General features: G+C 36.1%; 1 long non-coding RNA gene across 1 annotated transcript; it reads left to right on the forward strand.

Moving 5' to 3' along the window:
- Positions 1 to 10,721: 10,721 nt before the first annotated feature.
- Positions 10,722 to 11,262, forward strand: LOC141598256 (uncharacterized). The gene is made up of 3 exons (XR_012523374.1): positions 10,722 to 10,804; positions 10,901 to 11,032; positions 11,145 to 11,262. It is a non-coding gene; the product is annotated as an uncharacterized LOC141598256 (long non-coding RNA).
- Positions 11,263 to 15,897: the final 4,635 nt, after the last annotated feature.

Genomic DNA, 15,897 nt, shown 5'->3' on the forward strand with positions numbered 1-15,897 from the left:
CGCAAAAACAACCCAACGGATAATGCAAGTGGATGAGTTCAATCATGACTCTTCTAGGGTTTGATGAACCTACCCCATTTAATGGAGAATTGCCGTTAGGAAGTTGAAAGGGGCTCAAATTATTTTCCGGTAAAGATTCTCACACTTTTTGCCTGGCCCGATTTTTTATCCCCACATTCCTGGCCAAATCCAATGGAAATAAGCAGATAAGGGGCAATTGTTAGGCCAAGATTTGTCATGCCTGATCAGACAAATGTCAGACAAAGAAATATCAAGCCTAGCGTGAACGAAAGCAACTCAACACAAAGTATATCATACTCAGACAGGTACCAACTAGGAGGGAAAAACAGGTCAGGCCATCAAATCAGGCCAGACCTGAAGGAATAACTTACCAGCCGTATATTGGGCACTACTAGAACAAGTTAGGCAACAACCAATGCACAACGAAAACCTAAAGAAACGGTTCCTACTTTCATGGAAGACCTATTCAACAAAATCTACGAAGGTTGTGGAGCAGTTGACTAAGCAGAGGTAACGACAGGTAGTTGTTGGAGTCAAGCACCTACCTCCGGGTAAATAGGGCACGAGGTCTATTACCTAGGAACGTCCAAAACAAAAGTGAGAGAGCCATTGCAAACAAGATGAAACTACTATAAATAGCAAGGGGAAGCAAGGAGAAGGATGATCTACTATTCACTCATTCTTACCCTCATTTCATTATTGTAATCACTCTGAGCATATTTACTAAGCATTTATACCTTATCTCTAGCCTGACATACATATTCCCTGTCAGGATACACTAAAAGATAGTATTACTCCCTCCTGGCTTGGTGCCCATGGTTTTTTCCCTTATTCCCAGGGTTTTCCGCGTACAAATCTCTGTCTTTCACTTTATTGTTCATTGTTTAAGTTATTCATTATACTAGTCAGACATAATTATTTGAGTTAGATTACCCCTGCAAATAAATCTATGTCAAGAGTTTACCTTCGTGTAAAATCTTGCTAAAATAATTACATAAATTCAAATTTTTATATTGAAAATGGCCTAAAAAACCTAAAGTTTCACTCGATACCATTAAAATTTCACTCGTTTACCCTTAAAGTTTCATTCATAAATCAGTGAAATAACAAAAATATTAGTCACAATTAAATTATTACATAATTCAAATTTTTATATTAAAAATCGCCTAAAAAAATCACAGTTACAGTTTTAACATTAAAGTTACACTCGTAAAACATTAAAGGTTCACTCAAAAATCAGTGAAATTAAATAAACATTATTCTCAATTATATTATTACATAAATTCAAATTTTGTTTATTAGAAATGGCCTTAAAAAAATTAAAGTTTCACTTTTAAGCAATAAAGTTACACTCGTATTCCATTATAGTTAAAGTAAAAAATCAGTTCAATTAAAAAAATATTAGTTACAATTATATTATTTCATAAATTCAAATTTTTATATTAGAAATGGCCTAAAAAAATTAAAGTTACACTTTTAAGCATTAAAGTTTCACATGTAAAACATTAAAGTTATATTCAAAAATACATAAATTTAAATTTTTATTAACAAAATGACCTTAAAAAATTAAAGTTACAATCGTAAAGAATTAAAGTTACAATCACAGATTAAAGTTTCACTTATAAAATACTAAAGTTTCATTCCAAAAATTGCTTAGAAGTTTCAAATCTCAACCATCATTCTTAAAAAATCTAATGGCTTAGATTAGGACTTAGGGACTCACCATTTTAGGTGGACTCGTAGAATTAGGATCCTATGAAAACCACCAACATGATGAGAATCGTAAGTACTCCACCTTATGGAACTTAATAAAAAAAAATGATAGGTTTGGATTCGGCATGGAATTTTATGGCTAGATAACATATTTTTTGGTCTAAAAAATATAAACTAGTGATAAAAAGCGAGACGAGATGCATTTTATTAATTTCTATGCACCTACTCGTTTTCATGTATGTGACAATTTTCATGCACCTAGAACATGTTGTTTTCAAGCACCTAGTAATTATTTTCATGCATGTAACAATTTTCATGCACCTAGTATTTGTTTTCGTGCATCTATAGCCGTTTTAGTATGCCTAATTGTATTTTTGTATATTAAGTTAATATTTTTTTAATAAAATCAATAAATTTTGTTTAGCTATACTAAAAATTGTGTTTGAATAAACTAAACTAAGGGTAAATGACCCATCAAAACTTTCGGAACAAGATTTGATGATGATTTAGTAAGGATTCTCACGGTTCTCATTATGTTAGTTGTTCTCACCAGATCCCGACTATATATATATACATATATATATATATATATATATATATATATATATATATATATATACATATATATATATATATATATATATAGAGTGAGCATCTCATGAGTCTAGCATCTTAGATGAGTCTAGCATATCAATAAGAACCGTTGGATCTTATTGATCCAACCGTCCTGATTATGACACGTGTCTTAATTTAAAAAAAAAAAGAAAGAAAAAAAAAGTAGGCGCGCTGATATTATAAGAACGACACATTCATTATTCCTCATAAATTTTCACTTCCTTTTCTCTCTCTAAAACGCCTGTCTCTCCCTCTAAAAACCGCTTCACGTTTTTTTTCTTTGGTAGTTAATTCACTAAACCATAAATTTTTTCCGTAAATTTTATTACATCAAGCAAAATCGCACTAATCAAGTGAAGATCATTATTATATTTACTCACAACAATCGTTTCGAAGATGACGAAGAGGTATAAAATCGCTCAATTTCATTATATTGTTTTTAAACATATTTCGACACTGCATGTTGTTGTTGTTGCTATTATAGTTGTTATTGTTGTTGTTTTTAGTGTTGATTATACTCTTTTTTCTTCAAATAATCATCGACTTAGGGTTTCTATTTTGCTCAAAGCAGGAAATTGATTTTTCCGTGAAAAATTAGGTTATTATTGTTGTTGTTGTTATTGTTGTTGTTGTTAGTCTTGATTATAGTGATTTGAAGCGTTTATTAATTGATCGAAGAAAGAAATTGAGTTTTCAGTAAAAAATTAGGTTATTACTGTTGTTGTTGTTGTTATTGTTGTTGTTGTTAGTCTCGATTATAGTGATTTGAAGCGTTTATTAATTGATCGAAGAAAGAAATTGAGTTTTCAGTAAAAAAAATTAGGTTATTACAGTTCTTGTTGTTAATGTTGCTGTTGTAATTGATTTAGGCTAACTGTTTTGCTCGAAGAGAGTAACTGATTTTCTGCGTTCTAGTTTTTCGCTTCAAAATTAGGGTTAATGATTTGTAATAAATGAGCAATTAATGTGTGTTACCGTTCTGCTTTCGATTGATTTATTTGTTCGTCGTGTTGAGTTATTTGTGATTTGCAGGGAATGTTCATTTTCCTGAAGTTAATAATATTTCTGAACAAATCTACAGTAACAATATTACTGTAAAACTGTCATAGTAAAAGTGTATCCCCTATCGTTTTAAAGAGCAGCAATTGCTTCTGTAACAGTGTTACTGTAGTTTTATATTAAAACAATTGTTTGACAATACTGTAACACTGTCTCATTCTGTGAGGATACTATCATTCTTATTCCATTCCACATTCTTTCTCAGACTCGTCCACCATCATTCCTCTTCAGTTTAATAGCTGTAATTGTTTTAGTTTTAATGTTATTCTGTTTTGGTTTTTTGATAAACAATCTCAGGAAAGCAGAGGTAGTACCTGAAAAATCTGTCGTCAGTAAGAAGGCCAAAGTGGAAGAATCGGAAAAGACAGCGAGCCAAAAAGCGCCGACACAGAAGCCTTCCAAACCGTCAGCACAGAAAAACGCCGAAGCATCTCATGCTGATCAGTATGTCCCTATAACTCTTTTTCGTGTTAAGCTAATTTGCATGAAATGTCTCTTTTCCTGAAATTAATAATATTTCTCAACAGATCTACATTAACAATGTTACTGTAACACTATCAGAGTAAAAGTGTATCCCCTATCCTTTTCAAGAGCAGCAATTGCTTCTGTAACAGTGTTACTGTAGTTTTATATCAAAACAATTGTTTGACAATACTGTAACACTGTCTCATTCTCTGAGGATACTATCATTCTTGTTCCATTCCACATTCTTTGTCAGACTCGCCCACCATCATTCTGCTTCAGTTTAATAGCTGTAATTGTTTTAGTTTTAATGTTATTCTGTTTTGATTTTTTGATAAACAATGTTAGGAAAGCAGACGTAGTAACTGAGAAATCTGCCGTCAGTAAGAAGGCTAATGTGGAAGCTTCGGAAAAGACAGCGAGCAAAAAAGCGCTGACACGAAGCCTTCCAAAATGCCAAAGAACGAAAAACGTTGAAACATCTCATGCGGATCAAGTATGTCCCTATGACTCTTCGTTGTGTTGAGTTGTTAGTGATTTGCATGAAATGTCCCTTTTCCTGAAGTTTATAATATTTCTCAACATATATACATTAACAATATTATCTTTGTAACAACGATACAAAGATAAAGCGTATACTATCCCCTATCCTTTTAAAGAGCAAACATCATTACCTATCGGTGTAGTAGCTGTAATTGATTTACTGTTAATCTTATTCTGATTTTGATTTTTGGAAAAACAATGTCAGGAAAGCGGAGGTGCCCGAGAAATCAGCTGCGACGAAGAGGCAAAAGTAGCAGCATCAGAGAAGACACCTAGCAAAAAGGTGCCGACACAGAAGCCATCAAAACCAACAGCACAGAAGGAAGTCGAAGCATCTCATGCATCTGAGTATGTGTCTAAAACTCTTTGCTCGACCGCAAGTCACTACTATTAGGGTTTATGATATATTGTCTCATTGTTACAGTAAAACAGAATCAATTGATCTTTAAAAAATTATTCGACCGCCATTATTCGTATTCCATTTGTCATTTCTTCAACGACTTGACTACCATCATTCCTTTTCAATTTAATAGTTGTCTGTTATATTGTTATTGTAAACTTCTGATTTTAATTTTTGAAAATAACAATGTCAGGAAAGAAGAGGTACCTGAGAAATCAGCTCCCACTAAGAAGGCTAAAGTGGCTGCATCAGAGAAGCCACAGAGCAAAAAGGTGCCGACAGAGAACGTGCCAAAGCCGACTAAGAAGATGCAGACCGAAAAGCTGTCAAATCCTACAGCTGAAAAGGCGCCGAAGGTGCCTACAGAGAGTCTAAGCCAGGTAACACCTGTTTCTTCAAAAAAGGTGCCAGTGAAGCAAAGTAAGGTGCCTACTGAAAAGGTGCTTAAGCCACCAGCAGCAGTACCAAAGGAGCAGGCTGCGAATGTTCCGATCCAGCAAAGTAAAAAAGAAACCAATGTGCCGAGGAAGAAGGCAGCAGAAAAGCCGTCGCATGATGTGCCAGTGTTGTCGAAGGAGCAATCGGTGCCCATTGAGAAGCAAGCAAGTGCACCTCCTCAAAAGGCAGCAACTATGTTAACGTCAAAGGCAGCGACTAAGCAATCAAAATCGGTTGCAAAGGGGACAAAAGAAGAGGTGCCCAAAAAAGTTACTGTAACAAAGGGTCAGACCCCGAAGACAGCAAAGGCCAAATCTGCAGAGTTGGTGACAGAAGAGGTGGCAAAGAAGGTGCCCAAACAAAAGACGGCGGAGAAGGTTGTAGCAAAAAAGAAAGTTTCAGCGGCAAAAGAGCCAACACCAGAAAAGGTAGTAAGCAAGAAAGAGAGCGTGAAGGTGTACGTAAAAAGAAACCGACAAAAGTGCCAAAAAAAGGTGGCAGAAACAAAGAAACCAGTACGAGTAACAAAAAAAGAGACCTAGAGATAAGCCCATGTCATCTGAAGAAGAAAGTGATAGAGATTATGAGGTTTCGGATGACTTGAGCGTCAGCTCCAAAATGTCGAAGAGGGCTAAAACAGAGAAGAGACCAGCCAAGACGGTGGTGAAGGCTGAAAATGAAGAGGTCTTAAAAAAGTATGTGTCTTTCTAGTGGCCAAAACTTGTATGTTTAAAGTTTTAGTTTGATGATGTTGTTAAGAACACCTATCTTTGTAACATTTTTATCTTTGTTTGATTACTCTAATGATGTCTTTGTAACATTGTCGATTATACTTGTTTGTTAATTGATCTTAGAAGGAAATTAATTTTCCATTAAAAAATTAGGTTGTTGCTGTTCTTGTTGTTATTGTTGTTGTTTGTGTCGATTATACTGATTCGTAATAAATTTAGCCTAACTGTTTTGCTCGAAGTGAGTAATTGATTTTCTGCGTTCTAGTTTTTCGCTTCAAAATTAGGGTTAATAATTTGTAATAAATGAGCAATTAATGTGTGTTACCGTTCTCCTTTCTACTGATTTATTTGTTCCTTGTGTTGAGTTGTTTAAAGTTTCAGTGTTACAGTAACACCTTTACTGTATCCTTGTTTTATTGCTTTTTTACTGCTGGTTTGTTGGCATAAAATAATGTCACACTGTTTAAGCAGTTGTGCTAATTTATACTTCCTTTTTACAGGCCGGATAAATACCCAACTAAGTGCAGGGCCCAGTCGTTGGTCGATGTTATGAGCAAGTTTTCCGTAAAGCAAAAGAAAGCCATTAAAGAAATTGGTTTTGGAGGACTATTGAAGATGAATATATCAGTAGTCCCTTCCGGGTTAACAGACCTGCTTGTTGAGGCTTTTGATTACGACAGTTTCAAGGTTCATGTTACTAAAACAGAGGAGTTTGTGCTGTCATAGTATGATGTTCATGACCTATTTTTTTTACCGCGGTGAAGGGTAATAATGTGGTCTTGACGCGATCGGTCGCGGATCCCAGCCGAGGACACTGAGTTAAAAAAACAAATGGAGAAGGAAGTTCAACATCTCTACAGCACAGAACATCAAGCTAGATTTGGTGACTAGTTGGTTTAAGAATAACAAGGGTGCCTGCGGTGATGAGTTCAAGCAGGTGTTCGTTCTTTATGCGCTCTCCACTTTTTTAGCGCCGACTCCAAATTATTTTGTTGATTTCAGGCTGTTGAAGGCTGTGGACGATGTTGAAAAAATAAAAGGTTTTAATTGGTCAAAGTATGTCTTTGAGAAGGTAGCTGAGGGTGTCAAGGGGTTGAAGACTGGAACGGTTAAGTGTCTTTGTGGGTGTATTGTGGTGCTACTATTAGCCTACATTCACCGGTTTGAGTTCCATGGCGAGGTACAACCAACTGACTTACCTCGATACAAAGCATTGGACAGATGAAAGTCTTTCAAAAAGAGTCAAAGACGAAGGAAAGATTGGCTGTCTAGGAGTGATGAGATGTCGAAACTGTCTATCCTATTTGTCTTGGCAAGGGATCCCAGTGAAGGTAATGTGGCTTCGTCGGTGTAATATCGTCATCGTAATATGGTCACCGTAATATCATTCTTGTAATGGCTTTACCGTAATAACATTATGTTACCTTACTATATTGTTAATTATTAATATTAATTACTAATTACTAATATGTTTTTGTAAATAGGATGGGCGAGAATCGATGAGGGTGAGGATGACGAGGCAGTTTTTCTTAAGAGTAGTGAGGGAAGGGAGTACATCTTGATGGAGAAGCTTCCTGGCATTGAAACAGATGCCGAGTTGAAGGAAAAAGCTGTTGATGTGAGTTGTTTTTATAAATTTAATTGTCTGCAATTGTTACAACTCCCAAATCTGGTATCTAATTCGTTTCTTTAAATCTGGTTTATTGACTTAGAGACCGACTGATGTTTCTTTGATGTATAGAAGGGATTCCAACCTTGTTCACGAGAGATTTGCTCGATCGAAGGTTTTAGAATCAAAGCAGTAAACAGTAAATCACCACTAAAGCCTGAATACCTTAAATATGCCGAAGATGTTGTGCGAAAGGCTGAATCGTTGAAGAGGAGGGCGAATGACTTCCCGGTATATACAAGGTCCAAAGTCTGTAGGAAGTTGGAACCATTTCCAACAGAGAAAAGTCCTAGGACAGTTAAGTCAGAATCCCTGTGAAAGGAGGTATTGAGCAGTTTAAGTGACCAACATCATGAAGAAGATGATGAAGAGGATGAGGAGGTTCATGACGAGGACAGGCAAGATGAGATGGAGGGTGGAGTGGAAAGTGATGATGAGGACGGGACTGATGATGGCAACGATAATGACGGGACTGATGATGGAGAGGATGATGATGAGGACGGGGATGACGATGGCGGCGATGTTGAGAGTCGTCTTAAAAACAAGAGGCTTCAAGAGGGTGGCACAGACATAGATAACGATGAAGAAAGTGCCGATGAGGAGGAAGACGATGAACAGGATGAAAAGGAAAAGGAGGATGAAGAGGAAGAAGACCAAGAGGACAAAGAGGAGGATGTAAAGGATGTTGAAAGCCAATCTGGTGAAGGTAATAGATCGAGTAAAGTGTTATTCTTGTTATTACTTTTAGTTATAGTTTTACAATAACATCATATCTTGTAATATGTTATATATATTAATAGTTAGTAATATAATATTCAATTACTTACTTCTGATGCAGATGAAGAGGATGATGCAGAGGAAAAGGATGATGCAGATGAAGATGATGATGCAGATGAAGAGGATGAATCTGGCAAAGGTCAAGAGGATGACATAGATGAAGAGGAGGAGGATGATAAAGACGAAGAAAATGAAGACGACAAAGAGGGGAGTGGCGAGGATGATAAAGATGCATCTGATGAAGGTAATATAGTAACACTACTACAATAATCTAATCACTTGCACTAACACTGTTACATCATCGTTGTTATAGAGTTTTCATTTTACAAATAATTACTAATAATCAATTACTTTCCTTTTAGATGAAAACGATGATGCTGATGAATATGATGCGTCAGGGAAGGGTGACAAAACAACTAGCGAGCCAGAAGATAGATCTGGTGAAGGTAATAGTGTAATGCTATTATAGGCTTTCTGTTACTGGGTGCTTTTTTAACAAACAATTTAGTAATATATTTTCATTCATTATCTGCTACACAGATGACAAGGAAGAGGCCGAAGGTGATGCATCAGGCCAGCCTGAAGATAACCCAACTAGTGAGGCAGGTGAAGAGGCATCTCTTGATGGTAATTAAGGAATCTATTTAAACTCGTTGTGTCAGAGGATATAACTGTAACAATGTTACTGTGACGTAATTTTAACAGAAATTTACAGTGTATCTATTGTGCCTTTTTTGGTTCAAAGAAAAATTGTTAATATATATTGAATCCAATTACCTGTGACACAGATGACGAGGAAGAGGCGGAAGTTGATGAATCAGGCAAGCCTGAAGACAATCCAGCCAATGAGGCAGTTGAAGAAGGATCTCCCGAAGGTAATAGAGAAATCTATTTGCACTCGTTGTATTAGCTGATGTAACACTGTTAGCACTGTTACTGTAACACTGTTATAGTAACGCTGTTACTGTGTCGTAGTTTTATCAGAAGTTTACAGTGATATATATATTCAATTATCTGCTACACAGATGACAAGGAAGAGGCCGAAGATGATGCATCGGGCCAAGTCAAGAGAACCCAACGATCGAGGCGGTGAAGAAGGATCTTCTGAATATAATTGAAGTAGCAAATTTACAGTAACACTGTTAGTATAACTATGAGGCGTTGTTGGTCTGAAAAACATTAGTAATTTATATTCAATTCAATTACTTGTGCCACAGATAACAAGGAAGAGGCCGATGATGATGCATCAGGCCAGGTTGATGACCAACCAACCAGTGAGGGAAATGAAAAGGAAGATGACGATAAAGATGAAGAAGAGGATGATGGGAATGAAAAACCAGATGAAGAGAACGATGATGATAAAGATGAAGACGATCTTTGGCGATAAAAACGAAGATAACAGTAAGGAGGATGAAGCAACTGGTAATGAAGACGCCGATGGAAATGATGAGAAAGGCGAGGAAGGAGAAAAACCCAGTGAGGCTGATGATGAGACAGTTAGCGACGAAGAACCAATAACTACTCAGTACAGTCAGGTAGCAGAAGATGACGACGATGATGAAGTTGATATTGTCGATGATTGCAGTGATCAGATCCTGTATGACGATTACGACGAAGATACTGGCGACCACTATTTGTTACATGTCGAAACAACTGAAGACTGGATGCGCGTGATGGATCCTCGCTACGGCTGCACAATCGAATGTGGCCTACCAGCTCCGGATCTAACACTTGTGTCCAAGACTATGATAAAACACAAGGAGATAATGGCGCCTATTCTTGAAGTTAGGAAAGAAACAATTGACTATTGTTTTATCGACGATGACGAGAACCTCTCAGATACGTGAGTACTTTATTTACTATTGCACTGTGATAAACAAAACGTTTTACTTTGCAAGTGAATACTGTTTCAACTGAATAGTTGTTACTGTTAAACTGTTACTCTATTAAAAGGTGTTCTGACTATTACATCTCATTGTCCAACAGGGAAAGGCTTGTCTCGTATGGGAAGTATCACTTCATTCCAAGGGAAGATTTAATTTCATTGGCTCCTGGTAAGCTTATTTATATAATGGTGACTGAATGTTGGTCAATGACCTCATCTCCAGAAAGGTAGCAAGTGATTCACCATTGAGGATCTTCATGGGCTTGGGTCAATCTGTATGTTACTGTAATAAATAAATTTTTATTCTTATTGATTTTGTGTTTCTATAATGTTTATTGACTTTGTATTTATATTTATTTTTGTAGGACGCATTAGCAACTATGTCTGTTGTAAAACACGTTCAAAACAGACATTTAGAAGGTGAAGTTTTGTTGTCCTTCACACAGTGGATCAAATACAACCCGAGTCCACTGAATTTCGACTGTGATATGGTAAACCACATTACTGTTAATATTTTTTTTTATTCTTATATAAGTAGAGTGTATAGAAGTTCTGTTTAGCAATGATATATATCTGCTTAATTGCAGATATTCATTCCACTCATTCTGGAGGACCACTTTTTCTGTGCTTGCATAAATTTCATGTCGCAAACCGTTGACTACCTAGACAACAAACCCTTATATGCCAGATCCCGAAAAGCAAAAATGGCAAGAATTGCGGTAAGTTTCTCTACTTACAGTAACAATGTTATACTTTTAAATTTCCATTAAAAAATTTGGAAATCATTGTTACAGTAACATAGATACAGTAACAGTATTACTTTTTGTGCAGGCAAATATCATGGGGAAAATGTTGTCAGAAATGCAAATTGCAAAAGGCTCCAAAGTGGAAAGTTTCCCACTGCAGAATGTGAAATTTAAATGGCAGAGCATTGCAAAAAATGTGGATTGTGGGGTTTTCATGATGAAGCACATGGCTTTCTACACGGGGAAGGTTTTTGACTCTGAGCTGCGGGATGAACGGAAAAGAATGTTGTACCGTGCTGAAATATGTGCAATACTTGTTCTTAGCGACTTGAATCAAGTACGAAAAGAGGTGCAAGGGAGGATATCAAAATTCAGGAATGAAAGGGAACAGCTGAAGGAAAAGCTGCTGCAAAAAAGAAGGCTGGAAGAGAAGAAGGAAAAAAAGGAAGAGGAAAAAACAAAGAAGCCACAGGAAAAACAAAAGGAGGAAGAGCCCAAACAGCCGAGGGTGAAGTCGGTTGCTTACAAGCGTTCTCCTAGAGCAATTGGTGAAGATGAGAAGATAATATTTAAATTTCATAAAGATGATGCTATGGGATGTTCTCTAGGTCACGGTGAAATTGACGGTGATATATTCCTAGTCTCTGAATTTATGAGAGCAAATCAGAAACTGTTGTCCAGTACAACTAATCTGAGAAGGCACGTTCTTGATTATGCGTTTATGGATGATATCGACTTCCACAAAAGGTAAAATACTTGTTGTTCTTTGTAAAAGTGTTCTTTGTTACACTTTGTTTTTCGTAAAAGTGTTTTTTAAACACTGTTTATGTTACACTGTTTCTGCGAAAACTCTTGAGTAATCCGACTCTTACGGTTCTGTAACAGTGAGATCATGGCTGCGTTTGGAGACAACAGGAGGTTGACAAGAGCTGATATACTCTCACTACGTCCTAGGAGTCACACAAATTGGATGGTGTTTGAATGCTGGTCTCTACTCTTGAATTATGTCGAGAACAGCAAAAGAGGCACAAGGGCAGGAGGGCCAACCATACTTTACTTAGGACTAGGTCACATGGTAAGTTGCATCGGTGTTAAATGTCTGCTTCTGTTCAATAACATATGATTCTTTTACAAGGGAAATCTAACCCTTACATATTTTTTTTTATTTTTTCTTTAAAAAACTACAACATGCTCTACTAGCTGTGATGCAGGAGGATAGTGAACCGTCTGATATAAAGAACGAGTTGTTTAAAATTTGGGATAATTTCATCAACGCGAGCAAGGCAAATTACAGACTTGATGCCGAACTTATTTTTATACCTTGTTTGGCTGGCTATCACTATTTTTGTGTGTGTATTAATTTTCTCAACAAAGAGATTAGTGTGATCGACAGTCAATCGTATGCTAACGGGAGTCTTCATTCACTTACGACATCGCAATGGCGTGAGTAAGTCCCCCGAGTTGTCAAATTGTATGTTTACTGATTTGATTTGATTTCGAGTGTTACATTAATACCTATCTTTGTAACATTTTTATGTTGTTTGTTATTGTTTGTTACACCTATCTTTGTAACATTGTTGATTACTCGAGATTTCTTAATTGATAGTAAAAGGAAATTAATGTTCTGTTTCTGACAGGCCGGTTGCATGAGTGACTACCTGGACATAAAGGGCGACGTGAGGGTAACTGAAATGCTCCGCTATCCTGTGGTAAATGTGAAGTTTAAATGGCAGAAACAAGCTTCCGTATTTGAAGAGTCAGCCTGTATCACTATGACAGTCGTCTCCAATTTTTTGGGATATGCAAACAAGTCTTCTTTGCTCAACAACACATTTTATCGGCGGGCATGTGCTTCCCAAATTGCTGCATGTTTGCTCATGGCTGACATCAACAAAATACGGGCTGGATTGTTGGACGCTGTTAAAATCTTCAAAAAATCAAAGAAAACAATCTGACCTGATATAGCTGCAAGGAGGGAAGCCGCTAGAATGGTCAAAGGGAAGGGAACGGAAGATCAATTGTCAGACAAAGAACCACCGATTGAGAATGAACCGAAGCCACTCAACACCGAAATGCCTGTACTTCGTTTTAAAGTGAAAATCAAGTGATGTACTCTAAAACAATGTTATTTTTACAACGTAATAGTAGCTGTCATAGACAGTGGAACATATTTTGGAATATTTTGGAATATATTACAAATAAGTTTGTTCTTTATGTAATAAAGAACTTATTATATGCGAGAATTCATTAACTATGTTTCGTAATGATGTAACAGTTGCAAAAGTGAAAAGAGAAAATATAATTTGACGTTTTGAATTCTTCACTCTTGCAGCTGTTATAACTGCACTTCATAGGGAAAACGAAACATGGGTTGGATAAATTTCATGTCTTATTTTGTCTTTTCGAATTCAAAAATTAACTGTTTTTTTAAAACATTTAATTTTGAAAACAGTTTTTAAAATGTTAGTGTTTTTTTTTTAAACAAAAAAAGTCGAGACAAAATGAAAATAATGTTACTGTAACACTGTGATAGTAATAAATGAAAATTATAATAAAAGATTTTGACGCTTTGAATTCGCCACTCTGTGTAGCATTTATAACTGGACTTAATTATGGGGAACATGCACGTGGTTAACATCAATCATCATTTAAAAACAGTTTTCAAAGCAGTTAATAAAAGTGGTTTTTAAAGCAGTTAATTTTTTTTTTAAAAAAAATAACTGTTTTGTTTTTCACAATTATCTATAAATAATCTCATTTTAAAAAAAACACAATTATGTTACTGTAACAGACGGTTTTGACGCCTTGAATTCTACAATATGCAGCAGTTATCTTTCTAAAACAGTTTTTCACTTTGTTCAAAGTGACATTTTTCAAGGCAGTAATTTTTTTTTTTTTTTTTTAAAAACTGTTTTGTTTTTTTCAATTATCTATAAATAATCTCATTTTCATTCAACATTTACACTTCATTTTCTAAACAAAAAAATAAGCCAAGACAAATTCAAAGATTTTCATGTCTAATTTTTTTTTAATCTTTTGTAATATTAAATATCTATAAAGATTATGGATGGTTTAATATTACAACTGTTGCTAAAATTTCATTTATTATATGACTACCTTGATCTAATTGAGGGAAAACAGTTTATGTTTGTTTATAAATAGATTTTGTTTTCTCTAATTTAGGGAAAACAGTTTATTTTTCTGTTTTAATAGGTTTTTTTTTTTTTTTTTTGTTGCAGCAAGAGAAAAATGGAACGAATTCAAAGGAAACTAGAAGACACCAAGTTTGAACTGGAAGAAATGACAAGGCATAGAGATTCATTACTTGAGCAGGTTATATCATCTGATAGTAAGGTAATAGAAATGCTAGAACGAGTACAAGTGCTTGAAAATGACTTGAACAATGTCAAGCTCATCTCAAGTTTCGATGGCGGAAAACAAGTGTATTGGGAAATAGCTAGAAGAAAATAAGTCAAGAAATACATGAAACCGATTTAGACCGTCAATTTCTCCTTGGTGTTACTGACTCTTAAGGAGTCATATGCTAAACTCAACCCTTCGATTAACAGGAAGTGGCCTCTTGTTATCAAAGCTATTGAAGAGATGGAAGGTTACAGGAATAATCTGAAAAAGGAGTTGCTAGAGGGCGAAAGCGTGTTCATTCTCCTCTTGTGAATAAACGACTAAGAAGGGAGTAAAAGATTTAATATTTCCTTTATCACGATTTATGCTTACTTTGTGATGACTTATATTTAAGTTAACTACTTCTTTTGTTTGTAAGTATTTCGTTTTTAATCAGTGTTTGTAACACTTGTTTTTAATGAATGACATCTTAATTCGGTTAATTGTCCAATTTACTATTAGAATTGTGGTATATTAAATTGAACAACGATTATGTAACTATGTTTAAAATTGTCAAAAAAACGCTCCTAAAACGGGACGGAAAAGGGTTTAGGGTTGGATTAGACGGCACCGCTTCGCGGAGCCGCCTAATCCAACCCTAAACCCTTTTCCTTAAACAAAGGTTGTTCGTAGTACAACATTGTTACAGTAAAACCAAACTAAACCCTAGGGAAGGACGAGAGATAACTTGTCGTGGACGGGATTTAAATTTGGGTAAAAACACTCCTAAAACGGGACGCAAAAGGGTTTAGGGTTGGGTTAGGCGGCACCGCATCGCGGAGCCGCCTAATCCAACCCTAAACCCTTTTCCTTAAAAAATCATGGTGCAAAAGATCAAAAGTAAACCCTAGGGAAGGACGAGTGATACCCTGTCGTGGACGGAATTTAAATTTGGGGAAAAACGCTCCTAAAACGTACGACAGGATTTAAATTTGGGGAAAAACACTCCTAAAACGGGACGGAAATGGGTTTAGGGTTGGATTAGGTGGCACCGCTTCGCGGAGCCGCCTAATCCAACCCTAAACCCTTTTCCTTAAAAAATAGTGGTGCAAAAAAACCAAAACTAAACCCTAGGGAAGAACGGGTGATACCCTGTCGTGGACAGGATTTAAATTTGGGGAAAAACACTCCTAAAACGGGACGGAAAAGGGTTTAGGGTTGGATTAACCGGCAACGCTTCGCGGAGCCGCCTAATCCAACCCTAAACCCTTTTCCTTAAACAAAGGTTGTTCGTAGTACAACAGTGTTACAGTAAAACCAAAACTAAACCCTAGGGAAGGACGGGTGATACCCTGTCGTGGACGGGATTTAAATTTGGGGAAAAACGCTCCTAAAACGGGACGGAAAAGGGTTTAGGGTTGGATTAGGCGGCTCGAGCCACCTAATCCAACCCTAAACCCTTTTCCTTAAAAAATCATGGTGCAAAAAAACAAAAA

The sequence above is a fragment of the Silene latifolia genome, chromosome 9, assembly GCF_048544455.1.
Source record: "Silene latifolia isolate original U9 population chromosome 9, ASM4854445v1, whole genome shotgun sequence".
Lineage (NCBI taxonomy): Eukaryota > Viridiplantae > Streptophyta > Magnoliopsida > Caryophyllales > Caryophyllaceae > Silene > Silene latifolia.